The 20,263-nt window shown below is 50.8% G+C and overlaps 1 long non-coding RNA gene across 1 annotated transcript in view; it reads left to right on the top strand.

The window, feature by feature from the left end:
* Positions 1-5,078, top strand: part of LOC138526107 (uncharacterized) — a 406,617-nt gene extending 401,539 nt beyond the window's left edge. The window contains exon 3 of the long non-coding RNA XR_011283488.1: positions 3,841-5,078. This is a non-coding gene — a long non-coding RNA (uncharacterized lncRNA). The remainder of the gene's footprint in view (positions 1-3,840) is intronic.
* The last annotated feature ends 15,185 nt before the right edge of the window (positions 5,079-20,263 follow it).

The raw sequence follows: 20,263 nt of genomic DNA, 5'->3' as shown, positions 1-20,263 counted from the left end.
AGCGGACCTAGCTCTGTGGTCCGTCTGCCAGTGGCCAGGCGGCGGGCTGGTGAGGGAGAGCGGAGGGGGTGCCTGGGAGTGTTGGACCTCTGCCAATTGCAGGAGGAGCGGATGTCCTTGCTTGTCCAGAGCAAGCAGAGACGTGATGACGTCGTCGTCCAGAAGCAGTATTGGAACCATAGCCGATGCATCACGTGACCGCGTTGCAGTGTGTGGAGTGGCCAGGACAGCACAAGGTTGCCATGTTTATCAGGAACGCCATGAAGGGCTGAGGAACGCCGTCACTGCACAAAGGAGAGAGCGGTCGGTGTGTAGATACGTTTACTTCTCAGAGGACGTGCTGTCACTTTTGGATGGTGCGCATTGATGCCAGAGACTCTGGCAACAGCTAAAGACGGGACAGCCAAGGTCCTGTTACATTCATTGGTTGAGCACAAACGGTGGGGAGGAAGAAGCTGGTGAGGAGGCAATCAGTTGTGGTGTGGGGGCAAGTCCTAGTGGAAATGAAAGTGCCCTTCCTTTGTGCTGTGACGGTGGGGTTTTGGTCCACTAATGTAGTAATGCTAATTATATAGTGATTTATTGTGTTGGAACAGGTCAGTGATTTTCGTTGTGTATGTGTAGTGACCTCTGGGTTCGAAGATGGTGCATTAGGTGGGTGACCATGGGCAAATGTTGTTCTGGGCCTGTTGCACTTGTGTGTATGTTGATGTTGTGGCTCATGGATGCCCCGTTTTGCTGTATTTCTGCTAAAGATGTTGTTTGTTAACATGTTTTTTTTTCCTTTTAGGGGGATTCATGGACTTGGGGTTTTGCTTGATGCATTGTGGATAACCTATTTTTTTCCTTCTAGGTGGATCCAAGAATATATTGGTGCGTATGGATGCAGCGTGTTTCATCTGGGGTCGGGGACATTTTGGACATGTGGGCGTGGGGTTCTGATGGACTTTACACTATAAACGTTCAAATGCTTCCACTGCAGGTTACTGTTGCATTCAATTGTGGTGTTTCCATTCTGTGATACAGCAATCAATGTGTGTTATGTGTTATGTCTGTGTATAGTCCTATGGAATTCCGGGAGGATTCTGTAGTGAAGGTGTAGTGACTGTTGGTAACAGTCAGGGCAGGTGAGAGTGTGTGTTCTTAGTGTGTGTTCTTAAAGGTGTGTGTATCCTTAAACTGTTGGTTACAGTGTTGTGACTTGACAGAACGCTGGGAGGGTTCTGCATTTCGGTGTCGCTGTTAGTTACAGTCAGGTTGTGGGGAGGGTAGAGCAGTGGCAATGGTGCATTATTAAACTGTTGGTTACAGTTGTGGGCGGCTATAGAATACCGGGTGGGTTCTATAGTGTGGTGTGGCTGTTGGGTACATTCAAGGAAAATTGTGGTAGGATATTTTAACCATGATTGGTGTGGTCTGCCACAGAATGCGGGCTGGGTTCTCTGGTGTGGTGTGACTGTTGCTACAGTCAGAGCGTGCGAGGTGGTGCAGTGTCAAACTGTTGGTTACAGTTGTGGCCGGCTACTGAATGCTGTTTGTTTTAGTAAAGGTGTATTAGGTGTGGAGCAGTGCGACTGTGGATCAGTCGGTGTGTGTGAGTGTGGTGTGACTGTTGGTTGCAGTCGTGGCGTATTGTGGTGTGTCTCTGGTTTACACTCAAGGGTTAGCTTGGTGACTGTTGGTTACAGTCAAGGCAGGAGTCAAGGGGTGTGAGTGTGGTGAGACCTTTGGGTGCTGTCGTGGTGTATTTTGGTGTGACTGTTGTTTACAGTCAAGGGTTAGTTGGTGTGACTGTTGGTTACAGTCAACGCATAGTGGGTAGTGTGACGATTAGTTACAATGGGAGGTGAAGTTTGGTGACTGTTGGTTACAGTCGTGGTGTCGTTTAGTCATAGGTCAGGGGCAGGTCACGTATTCCTTGGGTTTTAGTGTTTGCCTTTCTCATGTTCCCAGGTGAGCAATGTTTGATTATAAGGAGGGAGCAGAGTAGTGGAGTTAGTGGTACGTAGTGGGTTCTCTTGTGGTAACGAGGTAGGTAGTGAATTATCTGGTGGGAGCGACTTTTCTCTTGTGGTAGTGTGGGAGGTAGTGATTCCTCTTGTGGGAGCAAGTTTTCTTTGCTGAGCCGGTGGTAGAGATTTTGCGTAGTGTGTGTGCATTGCCTGTATGTTGTGTGAGGGAGCACATTTCCTGTTCCATGTGTATTCCATCTTCATGTGGTTTTTGGGGTGTTGGTGCATCTTATTTTCCAGGAGGGTTTGAGTATTGGGCCGTGTATCCATCTGGATTAGTGGTTCTGTGGTTTCTTATTTGATCTGCGTGCTGGCCACACATTGGATTTTGTGAGGAGCTTGTTGTTGGTGGGTTTTCTTTGTTTTGGATAGTACGGAGGGAAAGGTGTTTTAATGTGAGTTATGGGTCGTGACGTCATGGACAGCAAGGTATGTGGAATGTACCTATGTCAGGTTGGAGGGTTGATGTGTGGGTTGCTCTGAGGGTTCCAAGTGTGTCAGTTAAGATCTGGAAGCCGGCTGGATGGGATATGCCAGTGTTACTGTACCAAGTAACATACTTGGAATAAACGTACCAATGAAACTTACTTGCTGGCTCCAGCATGGTGTGTAACCCGAGAACCCCGCCACTTCACACATTTCCGAGGTATTATACTCCAGCAAAGATAACATTATCAGGTGCACTCCCCTGTGTGCACACATACCAGTCTAATAGGTTTCTTCTATCGTAGAGATACATTTCTAACCAGGGAATTTTGTTGATACTAAATCGTGGTAAATTATTTAAATTTCAGTCCTTGCTCGTGCAACATTTTTCTTCTGGGTAAACAGCAGCGCACCCCTCCCAAGATCAGTGCTATTTTGGCTTGTTTAACACAGCAACACCACAGATGCATACTGTTTATATTCTATGCTCTGTGAGATTTAAATTGACCCTTTCCTTGATTGTAAATTATGTGATCTTGTGTTTTGTTGATTATGTGAATTACCATGCCTGTAACTGTAAATATGTACTAAGAAATGTGCCCAGTTGCTTCAGGGCTCGGGGCGCTATATAAATAAATACAATACAATACAGATAACGCGTACTTCTGTGTCCATTGATCTATAGATATTTCATACGGTAGCTGTAGACTACATTCGAGATTTTGATTATCCTGTTACAAATACTGCATTATGCATGTTTTGCATATAGTCCCCAGTCCCCACGTCGAATCTGGAAAATGACATTCCCCAAATGTGTGATCGTCAACAAAGCATTCCTCCCTCTGTGCCTCGGTTCTTATATCTGGCTGAAATGAGAGCGCCTGGAAACACGGGTGCTAGACGCACCGGAAAAATCTGAAGGTCGTTTGCCATCACTTCCCGTGATGTCACTTTAGGGCGGGGTCAAATTACATCACTTCCTGTGGTATAATCAGGGAGTCATGGGTCGGGTGATGTCACTTCCTCTACCCCAGGCATTTTGGTGAAATGCCATCACTGGGAACAGGTAGCCCTGGTTTTAACTGATGTGAAATGTATTAATGTTATTTTAGGAAGTGAATCATGTTTTTTTTAGAGATCCTTTTCTTGGGATGATGGTTTTCATCTTTGTTGAAAGTAACGAGATGTTTACTAGTGTTATCTGAGGCTTGATGATGGAAACTGATGAATTGTAATTTGCTAAAGGTTTGTTTCGAGCCAAAATGCAATAATAAAAATATATATATATAAATATGGTTGGCCAAAAACGGTGTTGTTTTATACGAACTGTCCGGTGTATATGCACTGCAAAGCGCTTCCTTGCTGCAGGCTATTTTATTCTCTCTCTGTCTTTCTACCACAGGCTTTAAAGGGTGCGTTGCTGGTGGCGAGCAGGAGGAGGAGGAGCCGCCTTCCACCCCGAACGACGCCGGCGGCCATGAGCAAGTGCCTAACATTATCATCACCCCTCCAACCCCGATATGTGAAGTGTGGGGGGACGACGGACCGGCAGGGTAGGCCCGCCCCACGAGGCACGCCGGGGCAGCTGGCAACAGGAGGAGCAGGCCGCGGCCCACTGCCATCCCTCTCCACTGGCGCGCGCTTCCTCCCAGAGCCGCCGACGACAGATTGCAAGAAGGACCCATCTGTGCAATTAATTTTTGTTTTCCTATAGCTAGGTTTATTAAAGATTTATTAATGGATATGCCGGCTTCTCTCTGCTGGGACCAGCTCGTGGCGGCGTGCAAATGACAAGCAAGCTGCGGCGTGTTAAGTGATTAGCTATGCGGTAGCATCGGCCGCAAGAGCAGCTTGCAGGGTGGGGAGGGGAGAAGGGGGTAGGGGGCGAGAGGCACTGAGAGGCCAGCATCCGGTACAGAGGGGATCTCCCTGGGCCCCGCCTGAACAAGACCAAGTCAATGGCCACAGATATGCAATGCTGGTCGATTTATGTTTAGGTCACTCACTAGACACGGGCGTGATGCTTAATATGTGCGCTTTCCAGCCAATGACGGGACAACGCTACAGACAAAAACTCGCATTGACCCCCTGATGCCACGTGCTCAGAATTATGCTGCCACCCAATACGACTGCAAAACGAAATAAACAAATAGACAAAACGTTTGTGCTTGCTTCCATCTAAAAGCAAAGGTGTTATATATGGGATCCACCGTATTGCTGTTTAAGGTGGGCTAATTTGGAACAATCAATTAAACTTGTTTTTAGCATCATTTTTTAATTTTATTTATAAAGCGCACCAACAGCCCGAGGCCATCGAGGCGCTGTTACAAGAAGACTTAGTTACATGGAGCATACTTACAGTGTTACATGTGAAAACACATTACAGTTAGCTATTGAGTTAAGGGGCTTTACATGGCATAGTGTAGGTTAGCTAAGCAGCTGGGCCGATCAGGCAAATAGCAATGTTTTGATGGCTTTGCAGAAGACTAGGTGGGAAGTTTCAGGGAGTTCCATTGCAGGGCAGCGATGAAAGGGAAGCTGGAGCCTGTCTTTAATGCTAATAACCGTCTTTTTTTTGTTGTTTTTTTTTGTGTTTAATTGTGTTACAATTTTTACAAAATCTTTCCGTCTTGACAAGTTTCCTTTGGTTTGATTATTTGTTTTAATTTAATAGCCGTCTGTGATGCTTTGGTGGGTTTGTTGCGTGTCACCAGTGCTTTAAATGGAAAAAAGAAGTCCAGGTACTCACCAATCCAGGATTTCATTGAGCTGGGGCTCAACGTGGGGTGAGGGTTGTAAGTCTTGACATGGCTCTCACGCTGGAGCCAGCCGAGGCCCATTGACCCATTTCAATTAATCTCACAATGCCTGTCCTTCTCCAACATTATCCTAGTTCTCCATTTGTCTCACTTTCTATGTCCGTCTCGCTCTTTGTGTCTCCTTCTCCATTTGTGTCCATTTCTATATGTCTCACTCTTCACACTCACATTTCAGTTATGTTTTCACAGCCTCTTTAACTCCCTTTTGTGTCTGGCCTTCAGAGCATGCTCCGCTGAAACGTCTCAGTGTATCCAGCCAACATTTTAGTATAATGGTTTATTGTTAAATCATTGACTTTACATTAGATTCTGCCAACCATCTCTCAAAGTTGCTCATCAATCACAGACTGGTTTGACACTGGTATTATGTATAAAAGATGGCAGGCTTTGAAAACTCCTAATTCCTTCGGATAGAGCACAGCGAAAATACATTATTTGCTAAGTGTCACAGACTTTGGTGAAGCAGCGAATTTGAGATACTTTCACACAAATGTCCAGTTTATTGTTATGCATTGTGTTAAGAAAATTTGAATATCCATATAAAGACTTTCTTTGTTGTGTATAAAACCAGCAGATATTCTAGGTGTAAACTATGCTTTAAAAGGGGAGTTTTATTGTATAATAAGGAATTGGGTACGCAACTAGAGATGTGTGCGAGGTTTTTGGTTCAGAATGTGAAATCACAACTCCAATTAACCATTTACATATTAGAAAAGATACTGATAACTAAGAAACATGTTAAAAAAAGTATTTGCCCAGTCTTTCCATATGAATCCGTGCTCAATAATGAAACTCTCAGGAGACCCAGGGAGGGGTGGGGGGGTAACAGGTGAAGCCCACTTAGCGAAATGGTGTCAGGACCTGCATGTCTGTCTCTCCTTTTGTTCTACGAGGGAGACATTATGCGCACTGCAGGTGGTGGAGAGAAGAGACAAGAGGACGCTGCTTCCCCAGCAAAGGGTGCAGGAACCTAGTCCATCATTGTGAGAAAGTAAAAAGAAATGCTTTTATTTTCACCTCACCACCTATTTCAGTACTGGTACTGCCTTTCACGCTTTGAGAAGTGCAGGTACTCAAAACCTCAAAAATAAGAAGTGCAGGTACCGGGGGCCGGGTAGGACCCTCCCATTTAAAGCACTGCATGTCACTTATTGCAGTGTGGCTTGATGTACATTTAACATTCTGTGTGTTAAGTCAGTGTCGATATATTTTGATGCAGTCTCTAGCGAGCAAAATAAGGCTGTTTAAATCTAATCAAATTATAACAGAAAATACTATAAGCACGAATTGACAAAGCCAACAGTTTTGACTTTTGTGTAGGCATAGGATCGGCATTTGCCATAATTGTAATTCTTGCCCATAAGAAACAGTTGGAAAATGGTGTGAGTACTTGGACAACGTGATGTTAGTGCCTGACGAATACCTATATAATACACTGTTATGTTATGTTTCTTGGCATTTATATAGGGCTCTATATATCATTGGGATGACCTCAAAGCGCTGGTAGGTTGAACACTCTCGGGAACCGTAGTTCTGGTCAGTAGAGAGAGATAGAGTCGAAGGGTGCATGGGTGCACCAGATATGTGTGCAGCAGATGCAATTGCCGGATGGTAGCTGCATCCTAGCGTTAGGTGTGGTCCTGAAGATATCAGTTGGGCTCTGGCTGCGTTAGGCCCGAAGGACGCATATGTGAGCGACTAGGCCGGAATTTGCTCGGCTAGCTGCGTTTTATTAGGGTGATGAGGTGTTCATGGGGTCGTATTCGTATATGAATAGCTAGGCCGAATTAATCAGGGGTGTAGCTGTGTTCTAGTTGAATGATGGTGTGTATTAGAGAGTAAGCATAGTGATGGGATATGATGGTTATCTTTAAAGCGGCCGAGACCAGGCACGTGAACAGGATGGCAGTGAACAGAGCGATACATGGACACAGAGATACAGGGCTTACAGCGACAGGAGGAGGGATATGGATATATGGCAACAGCATGGGGAACAGGAAAGCAGGGTACACAGTGATACAGGTTTGGGGCATGTTAACATTTACATTTGCATTTCTATCTAGTTGCGATTCAGGCTAAAGTTCACAGCTCCACCCAAGTGTGGGACATGACAACATTGGCATTCTGTCTAGAAGCGACTCAGACTAGTGTTCAAAATCCTGTCAGGGTCTGGTGCAGGGTAATGTTCACAAGTCCACTAAGTGTGGCATTGCTAACATTCACCATCCTGTTAAGAAGTGCTGCAGGTTACTTTTTACAAGTCTAACTAGGTGTGGCATTGCTAGCATTCACAATCCTATCTAGAGGAGCCGCGGGATAATGTTTACAGATATAGCTAAGTGCGGTATTGCTAACATTCACAATCTAGTATGGGTCAGGGCAGGCTAATGTTCGCAACTCCAACCAAGTGTGGCATTGTCAACACTCCCAATCCTGTCCGGGTCCGGCGTAGGCTAATGTTCACAATTCCAACCAAGTGTGGCATTGCTAACCTTCTCAATCTTATCTAAAGGTGACGCAGGTTACCATTCATAGTTCTAGCTAAGTGTGGCATTGCAAGCGTTGGGTCTGGCGTAGACCAATGGTCACAATTCTAACCAAGTGTGGCATTGCTAACATTTACAATCCTATCTAGAGGAGACGCAGGATAATGTTTACAAATCTGACTAAGTGCGGCATTGCTAACATTCACAATCTAGTATGGGTCTGGGGTAGGCTAATGTTCGCAACTCGAACCAAGGGTAGCATTGTCTACACTCACAATCCTGTCAGGATCCTGCAAAGGCTAATGTTCATAATATCAACCAAGTGCAGCATTGCTGACAGTCATAATCTAGTATGAGCCTGGGCAGGCTACTGTTCATACTTCCAACCAAGTGTGGCATTGTTAACATTCACGATCTTATATAGAGGTGATGCAGGCTAACATTCACAGTTCTAACCAAGTGTGGCACTGCTAACATTCACAATCCTATCTAGATGAGACACAGGATAATGGTCACAATTCTAACCAAGTGAGGCATTGCTGACATTCACAATCCTGTCTTGGTCTGGCATAGGCTAATGTTCATAAATCTAACCAGGTGTGGCATTGCTGAGATTCACAATCCTATATGGGTCTGCCATAGGCTAATGTTCATAATTCTAACTAGGTGTGGCATTGCTAACATTCACAATCCTATCTAAATGCGATGCAGGCTAGTGTTCATAAATCTAACCAAGTGCGGCATTGCTGACATTCATAATCCTGTCTGGGTCTTGCATGGGCTAATGTTCATAATTCTAACCAGGTGTGGACACAGCGACACACAATGACAGGGGGTTGGGTTTACAGCGACAGGAGGGGGACATACGGATATATAGCAACAGCATGGCGGAGGGCGTGGCTTGGTGCTCATGGAGTGAGGAGGCTGAAATCCCGAGCTCCGGCCGAGCCCGTAATCTGATCCTGAATAGTGAGCCCAATCACTAGCAGCACCGAAAATCAAGCTGATCCAGCCGAAGCTGGGACGAATCCCCCTCCTTTGCAGCTTTGCCCGACAAAAATCGGACAGCGGGGCCCGAGCACGGGGCCTGGCCCGGCGTCCCCCCTGACCTTGGGCGAGACGCACAAGATGGCGGCCGCGGCGCACTAACACCGGGGACCTGAGCGGCGAAGGCGGAGCAGCAACAGCAGCAGCGGTTGGCCGCTGCCCTTCCTCTGCTGCCGCCTGGAGGAGTCCGGAGGACCGGAGGAGGCGAGACCCGGCGCGGACCTCTTGGAGCCCCCGCTGGCGGCTGCCTGAGGACCACGGCGCCGAGCACTGCGCGCCCGCCGGAGACCGGCGCGAGCCAGCAGCCTACATCCGGGCGGCCCCGGTGGAGAGGACCCTGACGCCGCCAGCACCCTGCAACCCGGGCCATCCAGGCCGCGCAGCAGCGGGTGGCACCCCCTCTGCGGAGCCCGTGGCGGAGGTCATCCGGAGAGGCGGACGAGACCTGGGGCCTGCGATACGCGCTGAAGAAGGAGCTGCCGGCGGTGGCCTTGGTCGGCGGTTGCCTCTGTGGATCTCCTCCCTAAACACAGTGAGACGCAACCCTGAGACGGCGCAGAGCCCCCATTAAGAATTACGACAACCCGCTGAACCGCGGGCCCACCTGGGGCGCTGCATCCCCCATCCTGAAGGCCCACGACCGACTGGCACACTGAGGCCACAGGCGCTGAGCGCCCTCCACCACTAGCCTCCACAACCAACGGGGGTGGCCTCAAGCGTGGCGCCCTGCCTATCCGGCCATACTTGGACACCACCCCTAGCCCACCACGAACGTGGGTTCTCCACCTCCGGGGCGGACAGGTCCCTGGGCAAAGCCCTGCTGGGGGCCGCATCACGCCCCACAAACTTGGGCAGGACACGGCCCTGTCTCTGGCACCATCGAGCTCCGGGAGGGGCCCATGCAGCAACCCAGTTCGAAGAGGCGTAACAGCCGAGCAAACAGCACAACAATGTCCACCCTGAGGAGCAAGCCCAAAACAGCCACACTGGACCCCTTCCTCACGACCAAGGCCCACTCAGTCGCCCAATCCACCCCAAAGGGGGTGCGCCACAGGACACCCAGGGAGAGAGCCCTACAAACAGCCAAGTACTGGAAGCAATAGTGGCCCTAAAGGAGTTCATAGACACTAAGATAGGAGAGGTAAAGGCCGACATCCAGCTCTTCCGTCAAGACGCTCGCAACCTGACAGAGCGTGTCACCAATATAGAATCCACCCAGAAAGACACGATGGAAGACAAGAAAGACCTTAAAGCCGAGGTGGCAGATCTCAGGAGGAAGGTGGGCATACTGGAGGCAAGGTCAGAGGAGGCGGAAGGACGCGCCAGGCGCAACAACATCAGGATCCTTGGTGTCCCTGAGGGGACAGAGACTTCTGACCCAACTGCATATGTGGAATCCCTAATCCAGCAGGAGATTGGGGCGGAGAAGCTGTCACAGGGTTTTGCCATAGAGAGAGCCCACAGATCGCTCCAGAAGAAGCCTCCCCCAGGCTCTTATCCTCGACCCATCGTAGCAAAGGTCCTCAACTTCCGAGACAGGGAAGTGATCCTGAGATTCTCGAGGGAGGGTGGGGCGATTGACAGAAACAACTCCAAAATTACCATCTACCCGGACTATACACAATCGGTACAGAGGGCAAGGAACTCCTTTGTCCCAATAAAGGCCAGACTAAGGCAATTAAACCTGAAGTACATGCTGCTGTACCCATCCAGACTAAAAGTAATCTACAAAGGGAGAGCAATATTCCTTGAAACCCCGGATGCGGCCGCTATGTGGATGGAACACAACAATCTGGCCGCGGTCCCTGAAGAGCCCATCCTCGAAGACCGCGTTGCAGCTCGCAAAGCACGATAGCCTGGCACCAGAACCTCTTTCTCCTGATGCGCACATTGAACCTCACCCCAGAACGATACAACGAGCATGCTGGACCCCAGCATGACACGAGAACGCAAAATGATTACTGGGCCCGCCGGGCCTCCCACACATGAGCACGCAACAACAACCCCCGAAAGATCAGTGCAGGCCCGTTGCCAGCACGACCCTGCTCGCGCCGAAAACCCGGATGGGGCCAGATAGCGCGAGAGCACCCGAGCACTGCACTTAAACCGGCAGGAGCTGGGCGCACCAGTTATAGTTATTTTTTATGTGTTACCGTTGAGACCGTCCCGCCACTCGGAACAACCCAAGTAACCAACGAGCACCTGACACCGAGAGATGCATCTGGCCGACTCACAGAACTAGAGCAAGAAACGATGCCCAGTGACACAAGATCATGTGTTGGAGAGGCGAGGGCCCCCTACGACAGGAACTGCATTCAAGCGATGGCACCACAACTTAAAATAATCACATGGAATGTGTCAGGAGTGGCACTCTATTAAGAGTGGCACAGGACACCCAGAAAGGGTTTGGGTGGTTGTGCCAAATAAAGTGGACAGACAAGAACACACACAGCGGAAAGGAAAGAGAACGAAGAGTAGGCAAGAGTAGCAAGGGAAAAGATACAGAATGAATACCCTCTTGGAGGACAAGGGCTGTAGGTAGCCAGAGAGAGGTAGGCTGCAGAGCAGGGAGCCCCAGAGGACAAGGGCTAAGGCAGCCGGAGTGAGGCAGGCTGCAGAGCAGGGGAGCCCAGAAGACAAGGGCTGAAGGCAGCCGGAGTGAGGCAGGCTGCAGGGCAGGGAGCCCAGAGGACAAGGGCTGAGGAAGGAAAGCAGCAGAGCGTGATCAGCTGCAATGTAGAGGGTCCGCAGGGCAAGGGCGGAGGCTGGAAGGCAGCAGAGTGTGATCGGCTGCAATGTGGAGAGCCCGGCAGGGCAAGGGCGGAGGCTGGAAGGCAGCAGAGTGTGATCGGCTGCAATGTGGAGAGCCCGGCAGGGCAAGGGCGAAGGCTGGAAGGCAGCAGAGCGTGATCCGCTGCAATGTGGAGAGCCCGGCAGGGCAAGGGCGAAGGCTGGAAGGCAGCAGAGTGTGATCGGCTGCAATGTGGAGAGCCCGGCAGGGCAAGGGCGGAGACTGGAAGGCAGCAGAGCGTGATCGGCTGCAATGTGGAGAGCACGGCAGGGCAAGGGCGAAGGCTGGAAGGCAGCAGAGCGTGATCGGCTGCAATGTGGAGAGCCCGGCAGGGCAAGGGCGGAGACTGGAAGGCAGCAGAGCGTGATCGGCTGCAATGTGGAGAGCCCAGCAGGGCAAGGGCGGAGACTGGAAGGCAGCAGAGCGTGATCAGCTGCAGTGTGGAGAGCCCAGAGGAGCAGGGCTGTGAGGCAGGGAGCCTGGAAGGCTATGGCTGGAGGCAGCAGGGTGGAGCAAGCAACAAGGCAGGGTCCAAGCAGGAGTGAAGGTAAGCAGCATACAAGATCCGTAGAAAGATGCAAAAGGTGGAGGAAGAACTCTCAGATGCAAGAGGCTGAGCCACTGCAGGCAGCAGCCTTTATACTGCCTAGCCCAGCACAGAGGCAGGCTAATTGGTTGCACCTGGCGAAGCACACCTGCAGGCAATCGGCCACCTCCCTTTCTGTTCCTGAGCTGAGGAAGCAGGGCAAGTCCCTAGGGCTTCTGTGGGGTGTAGTTCCTTTGATAACCAATAGGAACAGCCAGGAATCGATGCTTGTAGCCAGGTGCATTATGGTATGCGTAGTTTGTTGGAAATAATAATAAAGCACCAAAGTCTCGCAAATGGGAAATAAAGTTCCCAAAGTAAATATAGATGGATCCAAGAGTCTGTTGTAAATAAATGATAAACATATAGTCCAAATTGAGCGTAAATGGATGCGCCCATGGCGCAGGCATGACAGTATGCCCCTCTCCAGGCCCCTCTCCAGGCTCCCTGAAGACCGACCTACAGGAAGAATGTCTGTCACACCGTACAAGAGTCTTAATCCAAAAAGGCACATCATGAAGCACCAGAAACGGGTTGCAAGGTGAGAGTCTTGAATGACGGAGATAGTACCAATGTTCAGAACCTTTGATGTAGCAATCAGAATAGACAAAGTCTTTGGAACACAGACCCCAACTGTGTGTGCATGAAAAGAGGAACTGCGAAAAACTGCTGCAGGCTCCATGATAGATTTTGCTTTGACGGGCAACAATATGGTGCTGGAAAGTGGAGCCATAGGTACAGCAGAGTTGGTAGCTTTAGGAAGGCTTTCCAAGACATCCGGAGCAGCAATGACAACGTTAGGGTTAGCCGCAGAGAGTTCAGGAGTCACAGCGGTGGTTTTCCCATGATTAGTAGACAGATCAGAGGTTACAGCAGCAGTGAGATCTTGAATGGCTGTAGAGAGTATCAAGGCTGTAGCAACTGGGTGTGTGGGTGTCATGAGAGAGCCAGCGGGCTGGAACGCACCTGGGACTGGTAGAGTAGAGTCTGGCAGTCTTAATGCCATAGATACACCAGCAGGAACAACTGGAGCAGTAGTCTTAACAGGAAAACCCTTCGCTGACTTTGCAACAGTTAGCATGGCGGATGTAGGATCAGGAAGAGAAGGTGCTGAGGGATCAGGTTGTGTAGCAGAGGATTCTGCTGCAGCGAGCACAGCTGCGAAGGAAGTAGAAATCTGGGCATCGAGAGCATCAGAATTAGCAGTAGCTTCAGGAATCACAGTAGCTATAGCAACCTCAAGATTTGCAGCAGAGACTTGAGGAGTCTCAAATGTGGCAGGGAGTTTAGGAACCACAGCAGCAGGAAGATCATGAATTGCAGTTGGAAGTTCGGGTGCTGTATCAGCTACAGACAGTTCAGGTGTTGCAACTACTGGTGGATCGGGTACCACAACCACTGGCGATTCAGGGGGTATCGAAGAAACTGAAGATGTTGATTGCTCAAGAGTGTTGTCTGATAGCACAGCCACACTTTGGCAAGCCCCGCTTGCCAACTCAGCATGCTCGGTGTGAACTGCGCCAGTCTCTTCAGCTGCCATTGTCATTTCAGAAGAGGTTGTAAGTGTGAGTACTGGACAATAGGCAAGGGTGAGGGCGGAACCATCCTTTGACTCAGAGGGATTTCCAATCAGAAGACCACCCTTGTTTTGTGGTGTAATGGCTTTGTGCGTGATTTGACCCCCCGGAGGAGTTAATTCTTTTCTGTCAGTACAACAACCTGAGTTTCTGTGGCTGGAAGGTGAAAGAGCTGTGTCAGTCTTTAGAAGGGATACATATGCTATATTTAGGTCTTCCATCTGCTTGGTATAAGTCTGTATACCTTTCTGTATGGCAATTCCAGGCCTTATCATGTCGATCTCTAAAGATAAGATGTCAGGTGTTGGACATTGTGTCAGATGGTCTGGTGACTTGTGTCCCTTCATAAGATTCTTATAATGCAAATAAACAAAGTCATCATAGAGGTCTTCGGTCTTTCTTTTAAGGCGTAGGAGTTGTTCGTGTAGCAGGTAAGTATCATTAGTTTGATCTAAAGCTTCAGAAGCTGGTGTGGCAGAAAATTCGGTTGTAGCAATGGGAAGACTGACCTTAGGGTTATTGTGGTTAGTAGATACTGTGGAAGCATTAAGACAACCAATGGTTAGTATAGGTCTTTTGTACCCAGGACCAGATGCACAAACCTCAGGATAATGACTGCCTTGTCCTGTAAAATAAGGGTTTCCAGCATTCTGGGGAGCTTGCCAAGCTGATCTTGCGCATATCACACTGGCAACAGCGTATTCTGGTTTAGAGTCTCCCACAATGAGTGCTATATCCTTGTCTGTTGCGGTGTTAGAAGGCTTGTCAGAAGACGCAGGAGTGTTTTTCACTGTTTGGTTTAACAAGATCTGTAAGAATTCATTATCTTGCTGTAGCTCTGCAACAGATAAGGACTGCGGGTCATAGTCGCAAATGTCATAACAATTGTACATGGAAGAAGGGTCAGCTAGCCAGTGAGTATAGTACCGTGCTTGTAAATCTTTGTTTAATAAGGCGAGACTGTCCTTTACACTAACGTTCTTGTTTGCTGTCTTTAGGGAAACCATAGGTTTATGCAAAGGTTTCTTAACTCGAAAGGAAAGCATCTTTGTTCTGTGTGTGCCTTTCCGGCCTATGGAACAAGACATTTTTGGCTCTTGCATTCTGTCAGGAGTGGCACTCTATTAAGAGTGGCACAGGACACCCAGAAAGGGTTTGGGTGGTTGTGCCAAATAAAGTGGACAGACAAGAACACACACAGCGGAAAGGAAAGAGAACGAAGAGTAGGCAAGAGTAGCAAGGGAAAAGATACAGAATGAATACCCTCTTGGGGTGTATGCAGATATAGGAAAAGAGTAGTCCACGAACCTTGGAAATACTCTAGCCTTCTGCACAGTTTGCTATAACAGAGGCCCACGCTGTTTGCTCATGACTTGGAACAGCAGCTATGGGTGTCTGTAATGTAGAAACGAGACAAGGGAAGGGGCAGAGGTTGACTGATGGGAACCAACAGTCAAGCTCTCTACACAAGGGTCTACAAACAGTACAAGAGAAGATACTACAGACAAATCCAGGAAAGGAGGTGATAGCAAACTAGCAGAAGGAAATGAAGGGAAAGTCGTGTAACAGGTTAGGATAGCAGAGGACAATAAGGAACAAGGTTGAGAGCTCAGAGGAGCAGGAAAGCAATGAGTAAGCCCACAGGAGTAGGAGTGTAAAATAGAACGCCCAGAGGAAAAAGGGCTCAGGGCAGCAGAGTAAAGCAGACTGCACGGCAAGGATCCCGTAAGGGCCGGGCAGTAAGGAGTGAACCCTGAGGGACAGGGCCGCTGAACGTAGAAGGTAGCAGAGGACTGTAGAGAGCTGCTAGGCCGAGAACCCAGCGGAAAAGGTAGATAGTAGGCAGCGGAGCGTGATAAGCTGCAAAGCAGGAAGGCCCAGAGGACAAGGGCTGTAGGTAGCCAGATAGAGGTAGGCTGGAGAGCAGGGAGCCCCAGAGGACAAGGGCTAAGGCAGCCGGAGTGAGGCAGGCTGCAGAGCAGGGGAGCCCAGAAGACAAGGGCTGAAGGCAGCCGGAGTGAGGCAGGCTGCAGGGCAGGGAGCCCAGAGGACAAGGGCTGAGGAAGGAAAGCAGCAGAGCGTGATCAGCTGCAATGTAGAGGGTCCGCAGGGCAAGGGCGGAGGCTGGAAGGCAGCAGAGTCTGATCGGCTGCAATGTGGAGAGCCCGGCAGGGCAAGGGCGGAGGCTGGAAGGCAGCAGAGTGTGATCGGCTGCAATGTGGAGAGCCCGGCAGGGCAAGGGCGAAGGCTGGAAGGCAGCAGAGCGTGATCCGCTGTAATGTGGAGAGCCCGGCAGGGCAAGGGCGAAGGCTGGAAGGCAGCAGAGCTTGATCGGCTGCAATTGGAGAGCCCGGCAGGGCAAGGGCGGAGACTGTAAGGCAGCAGAGCGTGATCGGCTGCAATGTGGAGAGCCCGGCAGGGCAAGGGCGAAGGCTGGAAGGCAGCAGAGCGTGATCGGCTGCAATGTGGTTAGCCCGGCAGGGCAAGGGCGGAGACTGGAAGGCAGCAGAGCGTGATCGGCTGCAATGTGGAGAGCCCAGCAGGGCAAGGGCGGAGACTGGAAGGCAGCAGAGCGTGATCAGCTGCAGTGTGGAGAGCCCAGAGGAGCAGGGCTGTGAGGCAGGGAGCCTGGAAGGCTATGGCTGGAGGCAGCAGGGTGGAGCAAGCAACAAGGCAGGGTCCAAGCAGGAGTGAAGGTAAGCAGCATACAAGATCCGTAGAAAGATGCAAAAGGTGGAGGAAGAACTCTCAGATGCAAGAGGCTGAGCCACTGCAGGCAGCAGCCTTTATACTGCCTAGCCCAGCACAGAGGCAGGCTAATTGGTTGCACCTGGCGAAGCACACCTGCAGGCAATCGGCCACCTCCCTTTCTGTTCCTGAGCTGGAGGAAGCAGGGCAAGTCCCTAGGGCTTCTGGGGGGTGTAGTTCCTTTGATAACCAATAGGAACAGCCAGGAATCGATGCTTGTAGCCAGGTGCATTATGGTATGCATAGTTTGTTGGAAATAATAATAAAGCACCAAAGTCTCGCAAATGGGAAATAAAGTTCCCAAAGTAAATATAGATGGATCCAAGAGTCTGTTGTAAATAAATGATAAACATATAGTCCAAATTGAGCGTAAATGGATGCGCCCATGGCGCAGGCATGAGAGAATGTCAGGGGGATGGGATCCTACGTAAGGAGGATCACAATCCTATCTAGATGCGATGCAGGCTAGTGTTCATAAATCTAACCAAGTGCGGCATTGCTGACATTCATAATCCTGTCTGGGTCTTGCATGGGCTAATGTTCATAATTCTAACCAGGTGTGGACACAGCGACACACAATGACAGGGGGTTGGGTTTACAGCGACAGGAGGGGGACATACGGATATATAGCAACAGCATGGAGGGGGGCGTGGCTTGGTGCTCATGGAGTGAGGAGGCTGAAATCCCGAGCTCCGGCCGAGCCCGTAATCTGATCCTGAATAGTGAGCCCAATCACTAGCAGCACCAAAAATCTAGCTGATCCAGCCGAAGCTGGGACGAATCCCCCTCCTTTGCAGCTTCGCCCGACAAAAATCGGACAGCGGGGACCGAGCACGGGGCCTGGCCCGGCGTCCCCCCTGACCTTGGGCGAGACGCACAAGATGGCAGCCGCGGCGCACTAACACCGGGGACCTGAGCGGCGAAGGCAGAGCAGCAACAGCAGCAAAAGAATTATGACAACCCGCTAAACCGCGGGCCCACCTGGGGCGCTGCCTCCCCCATCCTGAAGGCCCACGACCGACTGGCACACTGGGGCCACAGGCGCTGAGCGCCCTCCACCACTAGCCTCCACAACCAACGGGGGTGGCCTCAAGCGTGGCGCCCTGCCTATCCGGCCATACTGGGACACCACCCCTAGCCCACCACGAACGTGGGTTCTCCACCTCCGGGGCGGACAGGTCACGGGGCGAGGCCCTCCTGGGGGCCGCATCACGCCCACAAACTTGGGCAGGACACGGCCCTGTCTCTGGCACCATCGAGCTCCGGGAGGGGCCCATGCAGCAACCCAGTTCGAAGAGGCGTAACAGCCGAGCAAACAGCACCACAATGTCCACCCTGAGGAGCAAGCCCAAAACAGCCACACTGGACCCCTTCCTCACGACCAAGGCCCACTCAGTCGCCCAATCCACCCCAAAGGGGGTGGCGCCACAGGACACCCAGGGAGAGAGCCCTACAAACAGCCAAGTACTGGAAGCAATAGCGGCCCTAAAGGAGTTCATAGACACTAAGATAGGAGAGGTAAAGGCCGACATCCAGCTCATCCGTCAAGACGCTCGCAACCTGACAGAGCGTGTCACCAATATAGAATCCACCCGGAAAGACACGATGGAAGACACGAAAGACCTTAAAGCCGAGGTGGCAGATCTCAGGAGGAAGGTGGGCATCCTGGAGGCAAGGTCAGAGGAGGCGGAAGGACGCGCCAGGCGCAACAACATCAGGATCCTTAGTGTCCCTGAGGGGACAGAGACTTCTGACCCAACTGCATATGTGGAATCCCTAATCCAGCAGGAGATTGGGGCGGAGAAGCTGTCACAGGGTTTTGCCATAGAGAGAGCCCACAGATCGCTCCAGAAGAAGCCTCCCCCAGGCTCTTATCCCCGACCCATCATAGCGAAGGTCTTCAACTTCCGAGACAGGGAAGTGATCCTGAGATTCTCGAGGGAGGGTGGGGCGATTAACAGAAACATCTCCAAAATTACCATCTACCCTGACTCTACACAATCGGTACAGAGGGCAAGGAACTCCTTTGTCCCAATTAAGGCCAGACTAAGGCAATTAAACCTGAAGTACATGCTGCTGTACCCATCCAGACTAACGTTAATCTACAAAGGGAGAGCAATATTCCTTGAAACCCCGGATGCGGCCGCTATGTGGATGGAACACAACAATCTGGCCGCGGTCCCTGAAGAGCCCATCCTCGAAGACCGCGTTGCAGCTCGCAAAGCACGATAGCCTGGCACCAGAACCTCTTTCTCCTGATGCGCACATTGAACCTCACCCCAGAACGATACAACGAGCACGCTGGACCCCAGCATGACACGAGAACGCAAAATGATTACGGGCCCGCCGGGCCTCCCACACATGAGCACGCAACGACAACCCCCGAAAGATCAGTGCGGGCCCGTTGCCAGCACGACCCTGCTCGCGCTGAAAACCCGGATGGGGCCAGATAGCGCGAGAGCACCCGAGCACTGCACTTCACCGGCAGGAGCTGGGCGCACCAGTTAAAGTTATTTTTTATGTGTTACCGTTGAGACCGTCGCGCCACTCGGAACAACCCAAGTAACCAACGAGCACCTGACACCGAGAGATGCATCTGGCCGACTCACAGAACTGGAGCAAGAAACGATGCCCAGTGACACAAGATCATGTGTTGGAGAGGCGAGGGGCCCCCTACGACAGGAACTGCATTCAAGCGATGGCACCACAACTTAACATAATCATATGGAATGTCAGGGGGATGGGATCCTACGTAAGGAGGAACCGTGTCCACTCCTACCTGAGGTGCAAGAAGGTCTCGATTGCACTACTCCAGGAGACACACCTTCTGGCAGAAGCCACACACAAACTGGCAGACCACTGGGGGGGGGGGGGGGCATGGCAGTGGCGCATCTTACTCCAAATATGCACGGGGTGTATATACATGGGTGAGCCCAGACACACCATTTCACCAAATGGCAACAGAAGTGGATAAGGACGGAAGATATGTAGTGGTGTGGGGCATGATAGAGAACACACGGATATGTATTGTAAACTCATACTTTCCTCAGCACGGGGTACCCTCCCACTTGAAACAACTATGCACTAGAATTGTGCACCACAGAGACGACACCTTCCTATGGGGGGGAGACTTTAATTGTGTTATGAACGAGGAGATGGACAGGTCTAGGACGCCACAAACCACCAACAACTCTGTCTCAAGGGCACTTCGCAAAGCACTGGAAGACTTGGAGCTGGTCGACATCTGGAGAGACCTTCATCCAGCCGATAGATTCTACTCATTCTTCTCATCTCCACATGGCCTCCACACCAGGATAGACTACTTTTTCATCAACAGTGAACTTATCCCACAGGTGCACTCCGCGGATTACCTGGGCAGGTCGATCTCGGACCACTCTCCTCTGCTTATGCAATTAAGCCTGAAAGGCCCCAGGCCCCCCATCCCGATGTGGCGTATGCCCACGGAGACCCTGTTGGATCCTTCCTTCAGGGACACCCTAGGAGAAAAACTGGAAGAATACGTAAGAATCAACACGGGGTCAGTCGAGAAGTGGAGCACGCTTTGGGAGGCAATGAAGGTAGTAACCAGAGGCGAGGTGATAGCAGAAGCTGGTGGAATCAGGAAGCAACTGAAAAGGGAACTTGAGGCTAAGGAAGAGGAGATCAGGCGACTGGAAAACAGCCCGACCCCACCCAGAGAGAGGGAACCCAAACTGGCAGAAATCAGGGACGAATGCCGACTCGCCTGGGACAGGCTGTCCAAATGTGACT

This window comes from Ambystoma mexicanum, chromosome 1q, assembly GCF_040938575.1.
Source record: "Ambystoma mexicanum isolate Mex_15411 chromosome 1q, UKY_AmexF1_1, whole genome shotgun sequence".
Taxonomy (NCBI): Eukaryota; Metazoa; Chordata; class Amphibia; order Caudata; family Ambystomatidae; genus Ambystoma; species Ambystoma mexicanum.
This window is presented reverse-complemented; position numbering and strand designations above follow the sequence as displayed.